The following is a 12,751-nucleotide window of genomic DNA, read 5'->3' as shown; positions in this document are numbered from 1 at the left end:
TCAGGCTGTGCAGGAATGGCCTAGGCCTATTGGTTTGAAATCTATACAGAGATTTGGGGGTTTTGCCAATTATTACAGGAAATTCATTAAGAATTTTTCTGTAATTGTTAAGCCTCTGACCGATCTCACCAGGAAAGGTGCGAATACGGCCCAGTGGACTACTGAGGCCATTGAAGCGTGAGTATCTCAAAGAGAGGTTCAGTTCTTCCCCTATCCTTATGCAGCCTGATGAGACCAAACCTTTTTTGGTCGAGGTCGATGCTTCATCGGTGGGAGTCGGACCAGTTTTGTCTCAGGAGAACAGGGATGGAGTACATCCTTGTGCCTTCTTTTCGAAAAAATTTTTGGAAACCGAACTGAATTATGATGTTGATAATCGGGAATTGCTGGCTATTAAACTTGCATTTGAACATTGGCGTCATTTTTTGGAGGGCGCTAGATTTCCTATTCAGGTTTTCACAGATCATAAGAATTTGATCTATCTGGATGCTGCCAAGCGCTTGAATGCCAGTCAAGCTAAGTGGGCACTTTTTATTTCTCGGTTCCATTTTTCTGTTACCTATATCCTTGGTACTAAGAATGTTAAAGCCGGTGCTTTATCTCGCAGCTTCTCTCCTACGGTCGGTGCCGAGGAGGAGGAGGAGAGCATTTTACAGAAAGGAGTTGTGGTGGCGGCATTGGACTCCATTTTGGAGAATGGGATTCTGAAAGCTCAAGATGATGCTCCATCTAACACTCCCCATGGGAGGTTGTTCGTGCCTAGAGCCTTTAGGAGAGATTTGTTTGTGGAGTGTCATGAGTCTCGGTTGGCAGATCATCCAGGAATTTCGGAGACTAAGACTTATCAGTCGCAATTTTAGGTGGCCTGGATGGCAGAAGGAAGTCATCAAGTGGGTGCGTCAGTGTACTGTGTGTGCTAGGTCAAAGGCTTCACATACTCCTGCTGCGGGGTTGCTTTGCCCTCTGGAGGTTCCTAGTGCGCCTTTAACGCATCTCACAATGGATTTTATTACTGATCTTCCTGTGTCCGAGAGTTTTACTGTCATCTGGGCGGTCATGGACCGTTTTAGTAAGATGTGTCATTTGGTTCCATTCATTAAGTTGCCCTGCGCCAAGACACTCGCTAAGGCGTTTGTTAAGGAGATTGTCAAGCTCCATGGCGCTCCCACGGATATTGTTTCTGATAGAGGACCTCAGTTTGTGGCTCGCTTTTGGCGTGCTTTTTGTGACAGGTAGGGAGTCCATTTATCATTTTCGTCTGGGTATCATCCTGAGTAATGGACAGACTGAAAGAAAGAACCAGGATGTTGAACAGTTTTTGCGTTGTTTTGTGGCGGACAATCAAGAGGGGTGGTCTGAGTTTCTGCCTCTCGCAGGATTTGCCCTTAACAATCATACATCCTCCTCTCCTGGGTGTTCTTTTTTTGTTGTACTGGGAGACATCCGTCTTTTAGTTCGTTCTCCAAATTGGTGTCGGCTGTGCCAGAGGAGGAGAATTTTTCCGGTGATTTGGAGAGAGTTTGGACTAATGTACGTTGCAACCTTCAAGAGGCTAACAAGAAGTATTTTGACAGGAAAAGTAAGGAGGTTTTGTTTACTGTGGGTGACATGGTTTGGTTGTCCTAGAAGAACCCGAGGTTGAGGATTCCCTCTAAAAAACTGGGTCCTAAGTTTGTGGGTCCATTTAAAGTGCTTCAGGTTGTTAACTCGTCTGCTGTTAGGCGGGATGTCCCTACTTCCTGGAAGATTAATCCTGTGTTTTATGTTTCCTTGTTGAAAAAGGCTGACGTATCTAATAGGGACGCCACTGTCACAGTTCCTCCTGTGATGGAAGACGGCGAATATGAAATTTCTTGTATCTTGAATTCTAGATGGCATAGAGGGAGATTACAGTATCTTGTCTCCTGGAAGAGTTTCGGTCCTGAAGACATCTCCTGGGTAAGGACGGATGATGTCTCTGCTCCTAGGCTTGTTAAAGCTTTCCACAAGAGGTTTCCGGATAGGCCTGGGCCTGGAGGATCCGGAGGATCCTCATAAAAGAGGGGGTACTGTTAGAACCCTCCTGTTTGTTTTTTCCATCTTGTGTTTTGCGGTCACGTGACCATCTGCCTTTATATTCCAGCTCCGCCCTTTTGGCTGTGCTGGACTTCAGTGTTTGACTGTTTCTCTAGCCAGGTGCTTCGATGCCTTTGTCAGTTCGCTTGGTCCTTCTGGGACCTCTAGTACTTTTTGTCAGTTTGTCTTTTTGTGTTCTACAACTACTTTTCTGTTTAGGAGGTGTCCCATTTTTTGTTCCAGTCCTTAGTTCTTTTAAGGACCCCTCCCCTAATGCTATAGGTCTTTGTTCAGACTAGCCGAGGACTAAGGCGGGTCTGTTTGCTAGGAATAGGCAGCCCGCTACATCGTAGGGATTCAGCTTAGTTTTACTGTAGGGACAGTTTTCCCTTATCTTTCCTTAGTACATGTTGCAGATCATAACAGAGGGAAAGCTGACCGCTGGGGGCTGATATTATTAGCCATGGAAGGGGCCATTAATATCAGCCCACAGCTGTTTGTTTAGCCTTTACTGACTAGATTACAGGGGGACCCCAGAAAAAAAGTTGACTTGGGGTCCCCCTATAAAATCTAACCAGAAAAGGTTAAACAGCTGCGGGCTGATATTAATAGCCAGGTAAGGGGTCATGGATACTAGCCCCCTACGCAGATATTAATATCACCCCTCAGAAGTCCCAGAATTGGTACATCCATAAGATGCGCCAAATCTGGCACTTAGCCTCCGCTCTTTCACACTGCCCTGTAGCAGTGGCGAGTGGGGTAATAAGGTTGGGATTCACGTCAGCCTCGTAATGGCGGCTGTCATGAAGCCCAGGTTAGTAATGGAGGGCGTCTATAAAACACCCCCATTACTAACCGCGCAGTAAAATGGTCGCCACTTTTTCAATAAAAAGGCACGGCCAGAATAAATTATTTTAATGAAATAAAAAACACACGGTTCTACAATTATTTTTATAACCCTCTCAGGCCCGAATCCCTCGATCTCCTGAAAAAAACGTAAAACAACAACCACATCCCTCACCTGTCTGCCGTCAATGACGCAGTCCACGATCACCGCCAATGAGTGTCCCACACAATCCGTGTCACTTCTACAGAAGGGACATCAGCCATCACAGATGTCACAGCAGTAGAAGACAGGGTCACTGGGGTTCATCAGCTGAAGAGCCCCGGTGAGCTAACAACCGTGGGAGCATTCTTCAGAATGCTCCCAGGGGAGGTCACGTGACCGATCAGCTGATGGCTGACGTCACCACAGGTCCTGGCAGCTCAGAATACTGCTGGGCGCGAGCCCGCTCCCCGCAGTATACCGCCGGGAGCAGCACATCGCCGCGGGGGACCAGGAGGACACCGGGAGCCGCCGAACAGGTGAATATGAGGTTTTTTTTGTTTTTTAATACTTTTAGTGTCTTTTTTTTTTTTACCGTGGGCACGCAGGCTGGGCAGAGCAGACTACTGCTCCTCCCATTCACGCCGCTCTCACTGTTATCAGCGGGAGCGGCGGTCGGATGAGAGGCGTTGTAGTCCTCCTCTCCCGACCTGGGTACCACCCCCAGTGCATTTCCGCCGTGAATTCGCAGCCATTGGCTTTAATTGAAACGCAGCAAATCCGCAAGTATAGATATTATACCTGGGGGTTTGGTGCGATTCAGTGAAAGTCAGTGGGCGCGAATTCGCAGCGGAAACGCCCAAACTATGGTCATGCTGCGGTTTTTAACGCAATGCGAATCCGGAGAGGAAATTTCTGTATCATGTGCACAGCACATCCGGATTAGCATTGCTATAGCTGGCAGACCTATTAACAAGCGTTTTCGAAGCATTTCTGCGGTGGGAAAAACGCAGCGAAAACACATCAAAAACACTTCGTGTGCACTTAACCTTAGAGTCTGCTGGCTATAGGGGTCTGTTCATTAGTTATCAACATTTAGGTGGTAAAAATAACATTTTTCATTCCCGTCGTGCCACTTTCCATTAATTCCTGAAAAGCACCCGAAGGGTTACTAGACTACTTGACAGCAGTTTTGAATATGTTGAGGGGCACGGTTTTTAAAATTGTATCACTTTGGGGGATGGGGGTTTCCCCAACATACAGGTCCCCCAACTAGGGCTGTGCAGTCGGAGTCGGTGCCCAGTACATTTTTGTTGAAAACTGTTTTGTTCCCCACTTACTGCATAGTGTTTTCCATATTTACAATTTATGAAAGTTTTTATGTGTTCTAAAGTTGCATTCCAATAAATATATTTTATGTTCTATCTAAATAGCTTGATTATTGTATCATAATAGTGATGAAAAGCCTGATGTTACTATTTTACTGCAGGAAATCACTTAAACATGAGCTATGTATGAGGGAGTCGGAAGTCAGGGAAATTGAGGAGTCGGACGTTTGGCTTACCGACTCCACGGCCCTGCCCTCAACTTCACTTCCAAACTGATTTATGCTGTGTGCCCACAATGCGTTTTTTAAGCGTTTCTGCAGCGGCAAAAACGCTGCAGAAACGCTTAAAAAACGCATGGTAGAAGGTCTGCCATGTTTCCCAATGATCCTCATGTGCTGTGCACATGCTGCGGAAATTTCCGCTGCGGATTATCATTGCGGAAAAAAACACAGCACTACCAATTATTTTGCGGAAGCGCTGCGTTTTCGCCGCCATTGACTTGCATTGGAACGCATGGATTCCGCATCACTGTATATGTAGATGCGCATTCCACGCGTTTCAATGTGCGGATGGTACCCGGGTGTGGAGGACAGGAGACTCTCCTCCGGACCTGGGTACCATAGAACCTGTAAAAAAAAAGAATAAAATAAAAAATATATGTTATATTTACCTTCTGGCGGCCCCCCTCTCATACCGGCAGATCGCGGTGGACTGAAGGACCTACGCTGACGTCATAGTCATGTGACGGGTCACGCGATGCTGACGTCGGCAGGTCCATCAGTGTACCGCGATCTGCCGGGACGGAGCGAAGCAAGACAGCGGGGGCCATCAGAAGGCAAGTATAGATTTCTTTTTTTTAACCATTCTTTGGGGTCACACTATATAAATCCATGCCGGCTGCATGGATTTATATAGTGTGACCAAGTTGTCAAGCACTTTTCAAGTGATGCTAAAATCGCTTGGATAGCGCTTGACAACCCGCATGCGGAAATGCATGTGAAGAACGCTTCACATCCGCATGTTCCTGGCAGGAAAAACGCATGTACAATCCGCATGTACAATCCGCATGCGTTTTTTCTGCCAGGGAGATGCAGAAACGCTCAGGAAAAATCTGCATCGTGGGCACATAGCCTAAGTCTCTAAAAAAATACATTTTGGAAATTTCCTTGATAAAAAAATTGAAAAATTGCTGCTACTGAGCTGTTATTCACTCTCCCCGGCTCCAGTGCACCTGCTGCTCCAGTGGTGCTGTCACACCGACCCAGCATTCTCACACTGCGGCAGCACTTAAAGGGGTTGTCCACTACTTCATGATCCCCCAGGGCCCATAAGTGTTTCTCTAAATACCTTGTGGAGACTTTCCTGCCTGTGAGCGGCGCCATCACTGATCACTCACCGGCATCATGTGACCACCAAGGGTCCCTCTTCCGCGTTGCACTGGAGGCTGCTGAGTTGTGGGCGGGGTTACCCTGCGTGTCACACCCAGCATCCATCGCGCGCTCTGCCTCTCCCCATTCATTGGGATAGCGTGCGGTGGATGCTGGGTGTGACACACGGGGTAACCCCGCCCACAGCCCAGCATCCACCGCTGGGAGCGCGTCACTGATGTCATGCCTCACTTGACGTGACATCAGTGACGGGTCACGTGATGCCTCTGAGCGGCCAGCAATAGCGGCGCTCAAAGGCAGAAAAGGTACCGCAAGGTCTTTACAAAAACACTTCTGGGTCCCGGGGGGATTCATATAAAGTAGTGGACAACTTCTTTAAAAAAGTTGGCCACAGCTTTTTATTATGCCCCTCAATGTATCCCACCGGGGACCATAAGTGTCTTTGTAATTACCTTTTGTTGCAGTTTCTGCTGTCAGCAGAAAGAGTCATCAGTGAAGTTTATTTCAAGGACTGGGCTAGTCCCTATGCAATGTGCACAATGACAGTGCACACTCTCGCCAGCACAGATCAGTGGTAAAGAACCCGGTTACAGAGCGCACTATCAGGGTACGTTCTCAGAATACCTGGTGTGCAGAGACCAGTGCCAAACCTGTAGGTGACATCACCGATCTCTGCACACCAACAATTCTGGCAACGCTCCCCGACACTGCGCTCTGTTGCCGCCTCGTTACTGCAAATCTGAGCCGGCGAGAGAGTGCACTGTAAAGCGTAACTGATGACTCTTCGTTTCAAGGAGGGGGCTGCAACAATGATCACAGCCTCTGCCCCCTGATGATGCTTCATTTGAGTATCCCAGCATGACCTGGGGATTCTCAAACGAAGTGTCATCAAAAAGAAAGTGAGAAAAAAAGAAAAGCAGTGTAGTTAGGGAAGGAAAGGGAATTTTTAATTCAAGTATATAAGAAAATAGTTTAGGATTATATCACTGAACAGATAGGGATTTAGGAGTAAAATTACTTTGGACATCAGAACAGCCCTTTAAATATTACTACCAAGCAGAGGAGACACCAGGGCAGATTAATGACAGCCAAACGTCACTGTTGTCTTTGCAACCTATCAGCGCGCAGCTTTCATTTTGAAAAATCACTAGAACAAATGAAAGCCGCACTGCGATAGGACGCAAAGAAATCAATGCGCTCACTCATAGAATGTGTAACACTAGAAGTGAGCACTGCTTCCTTACACCATACAAAACAGCGATCACTATGATGGCGCAGAGCAGCATAAAACCGGCAAGCAGCGAGAACCAAACAACTCACCGGTGACCGCCTCTCCTCACAAGAACAGCTTCACCCTCACTACCCTGCAGTCTGCGCGCCAAAAGTGACGTCACAACAGGCCCCAGCGGGCTGTGCGCAGGAGCGGAGTCACCGGGCAGGACGTGGGGACCACGTGATTCACTGTAGCCAATCAGCGTAAGCGCTGGCCTGTGCGTGACGTGAGGTCTGAGGTAAAATGGCGCTAGTTTCTCTCCTCTTAATGTTTATTATGTGTGCGGGGAATAGCGGCGGCATGGCCGGAGCTGAGCAGTTGGGGGATTCAGCGCCATGAGGAGGAAATATGTTCTGTTAGTAATATAAAGTCTTTATTGTCATAAGGAAAATTTACTTTAAGTTTGAACGGGAGTAAAACTCATATTAGGAGCTCGGATCCCTAGTGATGGGAATAAAAGTGACATCACAGCCCACTAGGATGTCGCCACTGATATTTCTCTACATGATGTCACAGATGGGGATGTGCAGAGCAGTGATGTCACAGATGAGGCTGTGCTGTGACATCATGGATGGATGTGCGGAGCAGTGATATCATAGATGGCGCTGTGCTGTGATGTCATAGATGGATGTGCAGAGCAATGTTGTCACAGATGGGGATGTGCGGAACAGTGATGTCACATGGGGAGATGTGCAGAGCACTGATGTCACAGATGGGGATGTGCGGAACAGTGATGTCACAGATGGGGAGATGTGCAGAGCAGTGATGTCACAGATGGGGAGATGTGCAGAGCAGTGAGGTCACAGATGGGGAGATGTGCGGAGCAGTGATGTCACAGATGGGGAGATGTGCAGAGCAGTGATGTCCAGATGGGAGATGTGCAGAGCAGTGATGTCACAGATGGGGCTGTGCTGTGATGTCATAGATGGATGTACGGAGCAGTGATGTCACAGATGGGGAGATGTGCAGAGCAGTGATGTCACAGATGGGGAGATGTGCAGAGCAGTGATGTCACACATGGGGAGATGTGCAGAGCAGTGATGTCACACATGGGGATGTACAGAGCAGTGATGTCACATATGGGGAGATGTGCAGAGCAGTGAGGTCACAGATGGGGAGATGTGCGGAGCAGTGATGTCACAGATGGGGGATGTGCACAGCAGTGATGTCACAGATGGGGGATGTGCAGAGCAGTGATGTCACAGATGGGAGATGTGCAGAGCAGTGATGTCACAGATGGGGCTGTGCTGTGATGTCACAGATGGGGAGATGTGCAGAGCAGTGTTGTCACAGATGGGGCTGTACTGTGATGTCACAGATGGGTGATGTGCAGAGCAGTGATGTCACAGATGGGTGATGTGCAGAGCAGTGATGTCACAGATGGGGGATGTGCAGAGCAGTGATGTCACAGATTGGGAGATGTGCAGAGCAGTGATGTCACAGATGGGGCTGTGCTGTGATGTCATAGATGGATGTGCAGAGCAGTGTTGTCACACATGGGGGATGTGCGGAGCAGTGATGTCACACATGGGGATGTGCAGAGCAGTGATGTCACAGATGGGGAGATGTGCAGAGCAGTGATGTCACAGATGGGGAGATGTGCAGAGCAGTGAGGTCACAGATGGGGAGATGTGCGGAGCAGTGATGTCACAGATGGGGAGATGTGCAGAGCAGTGAGGTCACAGATGGGGAGATGTGCGGAGCAGTGAGGTCACAGATGGGGAGATGTGCGGAGCAGTGATGTCACAGATGGGGAGATGTGCAGAGCAGTGATGTCACAGATGGGGGATGTGCAGAGCAGTGATGTCACAGATGGGGGATGTGCAGAGCAGTGATGTCACCGATGGGAGATGTGCAGAGCAGTGATGTCACAGATGGGGCTGTGCTGTGATGTCATAGATGGATGTACGGAGCAGTGATGTCATAGATGGGGATGTGCAGAGCAGTGATGTCACAGATGGGGAGATGGGCAGAGCAGTGTTGTCACAGATGGGGCTGTGCTGTGATGTCACAGATGGGTGATGTGCAGAGCAGTGATGTCACAGATGGGTGATGTGCAGAGCAGTGATGTCACAGATGGGTGATGTGCAGAGCAGTGATGTCACAGATGGGGGATGTGCAGAGCAGTGATGTCACAGATGGGGGATGTGCAGAGCAGTGATGTCACAGATGGGGAGATGTGCAGAGCAGTGATGTCACAGATGGGGCTGTGCTGTGATGTCATAGATGGATGTGCAGAGCAGTGTTGTCACACATGGGGGATGTGCGGAGCAGTGATGTCACACATGGGGATGTGCAGAGCAGTGATGTCATAGATGGATGTGCAAGGCTGTGTTGTCACAGATGGGGGATGTGCAGAGCAGTGAGGTCACAGATGGGGCTGTGCTGTGATGTCATAGATGGGGATGTGCAGAGCAGTGATGTCACAGATGGGGAGATGTGCAGAGCAGTGATGTCACAGATGGGGCTGTGCTGTGATTTCACTGATGGGGCTGTGCTGTGATGTCATAGATGGATGTGCGGAGCAGTGATATCATAGATGGGGATGTGCAGAGCAGTGATGTCATAGATGGGGCTGTGCTATGATGTCATAGATGGATGTGCAGAGCTGTGTTGTCACAGATGGGGGATGTGCAGAGCAGTGAGGTCACAGATGGGGCTGTGCTGTGATGTCATAGATGGGGATGTGCAGAGCAGTAATGTCACAGATGGGGGATGTGCGGAGCAGTGATGTCACAGATGGGGAGATATGCAGAGCAGTGATGTCACATATGGGGCTGTGCTGTGATGTCACAGATGGGGATGTGCAGAGCACTGATGTCACTGATAGGGAGATGTGCAGAGCAGTGATGTCACAGATGGGGCTGTGCTGTGATGTCATAGATGGATGTGCGGAGCAGTGATGTCATAGATGGGGATGTGCAGAGCAGTGATGTCACAGATGGGGCTTTGCTGTGATGTCATAGATGAGTGTGTGGAGCAGTGATGTTATAGATGGGGGATATGCTGAGCAGAGATGTCACAGATGGGGCTGTTATGTCATAGATGGATGTGTGGAGCAGTGATGTCATAGATGGGGATGTGCAGAGCAGTGATGTCACAGATGGGGCTGTGCTGTGATGTCAGATGGATGTTCGGAACAGTGATGTCATAGATGGGGATGTGCAGAGCAGTGATGGCACAGATGGGGCTGTGCTGTGATATCATAGATGAGTGTGTGGAGCAGTGATGTCATAGCTGGGGATGTGCGGAGCAGTGATGTCATAGATGGGGGATGTGAGGAGCAGAGATGTCACAGATGGGGCTGTGATGTCATAGATGGATGTGCGGAGCAGTGATGTCATAGATGGGGATGTGCAGAGCAGTGATGTCACAGATGGGGATGTGCGGAGCAGTGATCTCAGAGGGCTGTGCTGTGATGTCATAGATGGATGTGCAGAGCAGTGATGTCATAGATGGGGATGTGCAGAGCAGTTATGTCACATATCGGGGATGTGCAGAGCAGTGATGTCACAGATGGGACTGTGCTGTGATGTCATAGATGGATGTGCAGAGCAATGTTGTCACAGATGGGGGATGTGCGGAGCAGTGATGTCACAGATGGGGGATGTGCAGAGCAGTGATGTCACAGATGGGGATGTGCGGAACAGTGATGTCACAGATGGGGGATGTGCAGAGCAGTGATGTCACAGATGGGGATGTGCGGAACAGTGATGTCACAGATGGGAGATGTGCATAGCAGTGATGTCACAGATGGGGCTGTGCTGTGATGTCATAGATGGATGTACGGAGCAGTGATGTCATAGATGGGGATGTGCAGAGCAGTGATGTCACAGATGGGTCTGTGCTGTGATGTCATAGATGTGGATGTGCAGAGCAGTAATGTCACAGATGGGGGATGTCCGGAGCAGTGATGTCACAGAAGGGGAGATGTGCAGAGCAGTGATGTCACAGATGGGGCTGTGCTGTGATGTCATAGATGGGGATGTGCAGAGCAGTGATGTCACAGATGGGGGATGTGCAGAGCAGTGATGTCACAGATGGGGGATGTGCAGAGCAGTGATGTCACAGATGGGGGATGTGCGGAGCAGTGATGTCACAGATGGGGGATGTGCGGAGCAGTGATGTCACAGATGGGGGATGTGCGGAGCAGTGATGTCACAGATGGGGGATGTGCGGAGCAGTGATGTCACAGATGGGGGATGTGCAGAGCAGTGATGTCACAGATGGGGAATGTGCAGAGCAGTGATTTCACAGATGGGAAGATGTGCAGAGCAGTGATGTCACAGATGGGGCTGTGCTGTGATGTCATAGATGGGGATGTGCAGAGCAGTGATGTCACAGATGGGGGATGTGCAGAGCAGTGATGTCACAGATGGGGGATGTGCAGAGCAGTGATGTCACAGATGGGGGATGTGCGGAGCAGTGATGTCACAGATGGGGGATGTGCAGAGCAGTGATGTCACAGATGGGGAATGTGCAGAGCAGTGATTTCACAGATGGGAAGATGTGCAGAGCAGTGATGTCACAGATGGGGAGATGTGCGGAGCTGTGATGTCACAGATGGGGGATGTGCGGCGCAGTGATGTCACAGATGGGGATGTGCTATGATGTCACAGATGGATGTGCAGAGCAGTGTTGTCACAGATGGGGATGTGCAGAGCAGTGATGTCACAGATGGGGCTGTTCTGTGATGTCACAGATGGGGCTGTTCTGTGATGTCACAGATGGGGCTGTGCTGTGATGTCACAGATGGAGATGTGCAGAGCAGTAATGTCACAGATGGGGAGATGTGTAGAGCAGTGATGTCACAGATGGGACTGTGCTGTGATGTCACAGATGGGGATGTGCAGAGCAGTGATGTCACAGATGGAGAGATGTGCAGAGCAGTGATGTCACAGATGGGGCTGTGCTGTGATGTCATAGATGGATGGGCGGAGCAGTGATGTCATAGATGGGGATGTGCAGAGCAGTGATGTCACAGATGGGGCTCTGCTGTGATGTCATAGATGGATGTGCGGAACAGTGATGTCATAGATGGGGATGTGCAGACCAGTGATGTCACAGACGGGGCTGTGATGTGATGTCATAGATGGATGTGTGGAACAGTGATTTCATAGATGGGGATGTGCAGAGCAGTGATGTCACAGATGGAGAGATTTACAGATAGAGCAGTGATGTCACAGATGGAGAGATTTACAGATAGAGCAGTGATGTCACTGATAGATAGGGCTGTGCTGTGATGTCATAGATGGAGATGCAGAGCAGTGATGTCACAGATAGGGCTGTGCTGTGATGTCATAGATGGATGTGCAGAGCAATGTTATCACAGATGGGGGATGTGCGGAGCAGTGATGTCACAGATGGGGGATGTGCAGAGCAGTGATGTCACAGATGGGGGATGTGCAGAGCAGTGATGTCACAGATGGGGGATGTGCGGAGCAGTGATGTCACAGATGGGGAGATGTGCAGAGCTGTGATATCACAGATGGGGCTGTGCTGTGATGTCATAGATGGATGTGCGTAGCAGTGATATCATAGATGGGGATGTGCAGAGCAGTGATGTCACAGGTGGGGCTGTGTTGTGATGTCATTGATGGATGTGTGGAACTGTGATTTCATAGATGGGGATGTGCAGAGCAGTGATGTCACAGATGGGCCTGTGCTGTGATGGCATAGATGGATGTGCGGAGCAGTGAAGTCACAGATGGGGATGTGCGGAGCAGTGATGTCACAGATGGGGATGTGCAGAGCAGTGATGTCACAGATGGGGATGCGCAGAGCAGTGATGTCACAGATGGGGATGTGCGGAGCAGTGATGTCATAGATAGGGCTGTGCTGTGATGTCATAGATGGATGTGCAGAGCAGTGTTGTCACAGA

At 49.5% G+C, this 12,751-nt stretch overlaps 1 protein-coding gene across 1 annotated transcript in view; it reads right to left on the bottom strand.

The window, feature by feature from the left end:
* TDRD15 (tudor domain containing 15) overlaps positions 1-7,014 on the bottom strand; it is an 81,289-nt gene extending 74,275 nt beyond the window's left edge. The window contains exon 1 of the mRNA XM_073674050.1: positions 6,918-7,014. The gene's annotated coding sequence lies outside the window, so the exon portion shown is untranslated. The remainder of the gene's footprint in view (positions 1-6,917) is intronic.
* Between the last annotated feature and the right edge of the window lie 5,737 nt (positions 7,015-12,751).

Source organism: Phyllobates terribilis, unplaced genomic scaffold (assembly GCF_046119375.1).
Source record: "Phyllobates terribilis strain yellow unplaced genomic scaffold, ASM4611937v1 Scaffold_3__8_contigs__length_932513732, whole genome shotgun sequence".
In the NCBI taxonomy this organism is placed as follows: Eukaryota; Metazoa; Chordata; class Amphibia; order Anura; family Dendrobatidae; genus Phyllobates; species Phyllobates terribilis.
The sequence above is the reverse complement of the archived record's forward strand: the minus strand, read 5'-3'. Positions and strand labels throughout refer to the sequence as shown.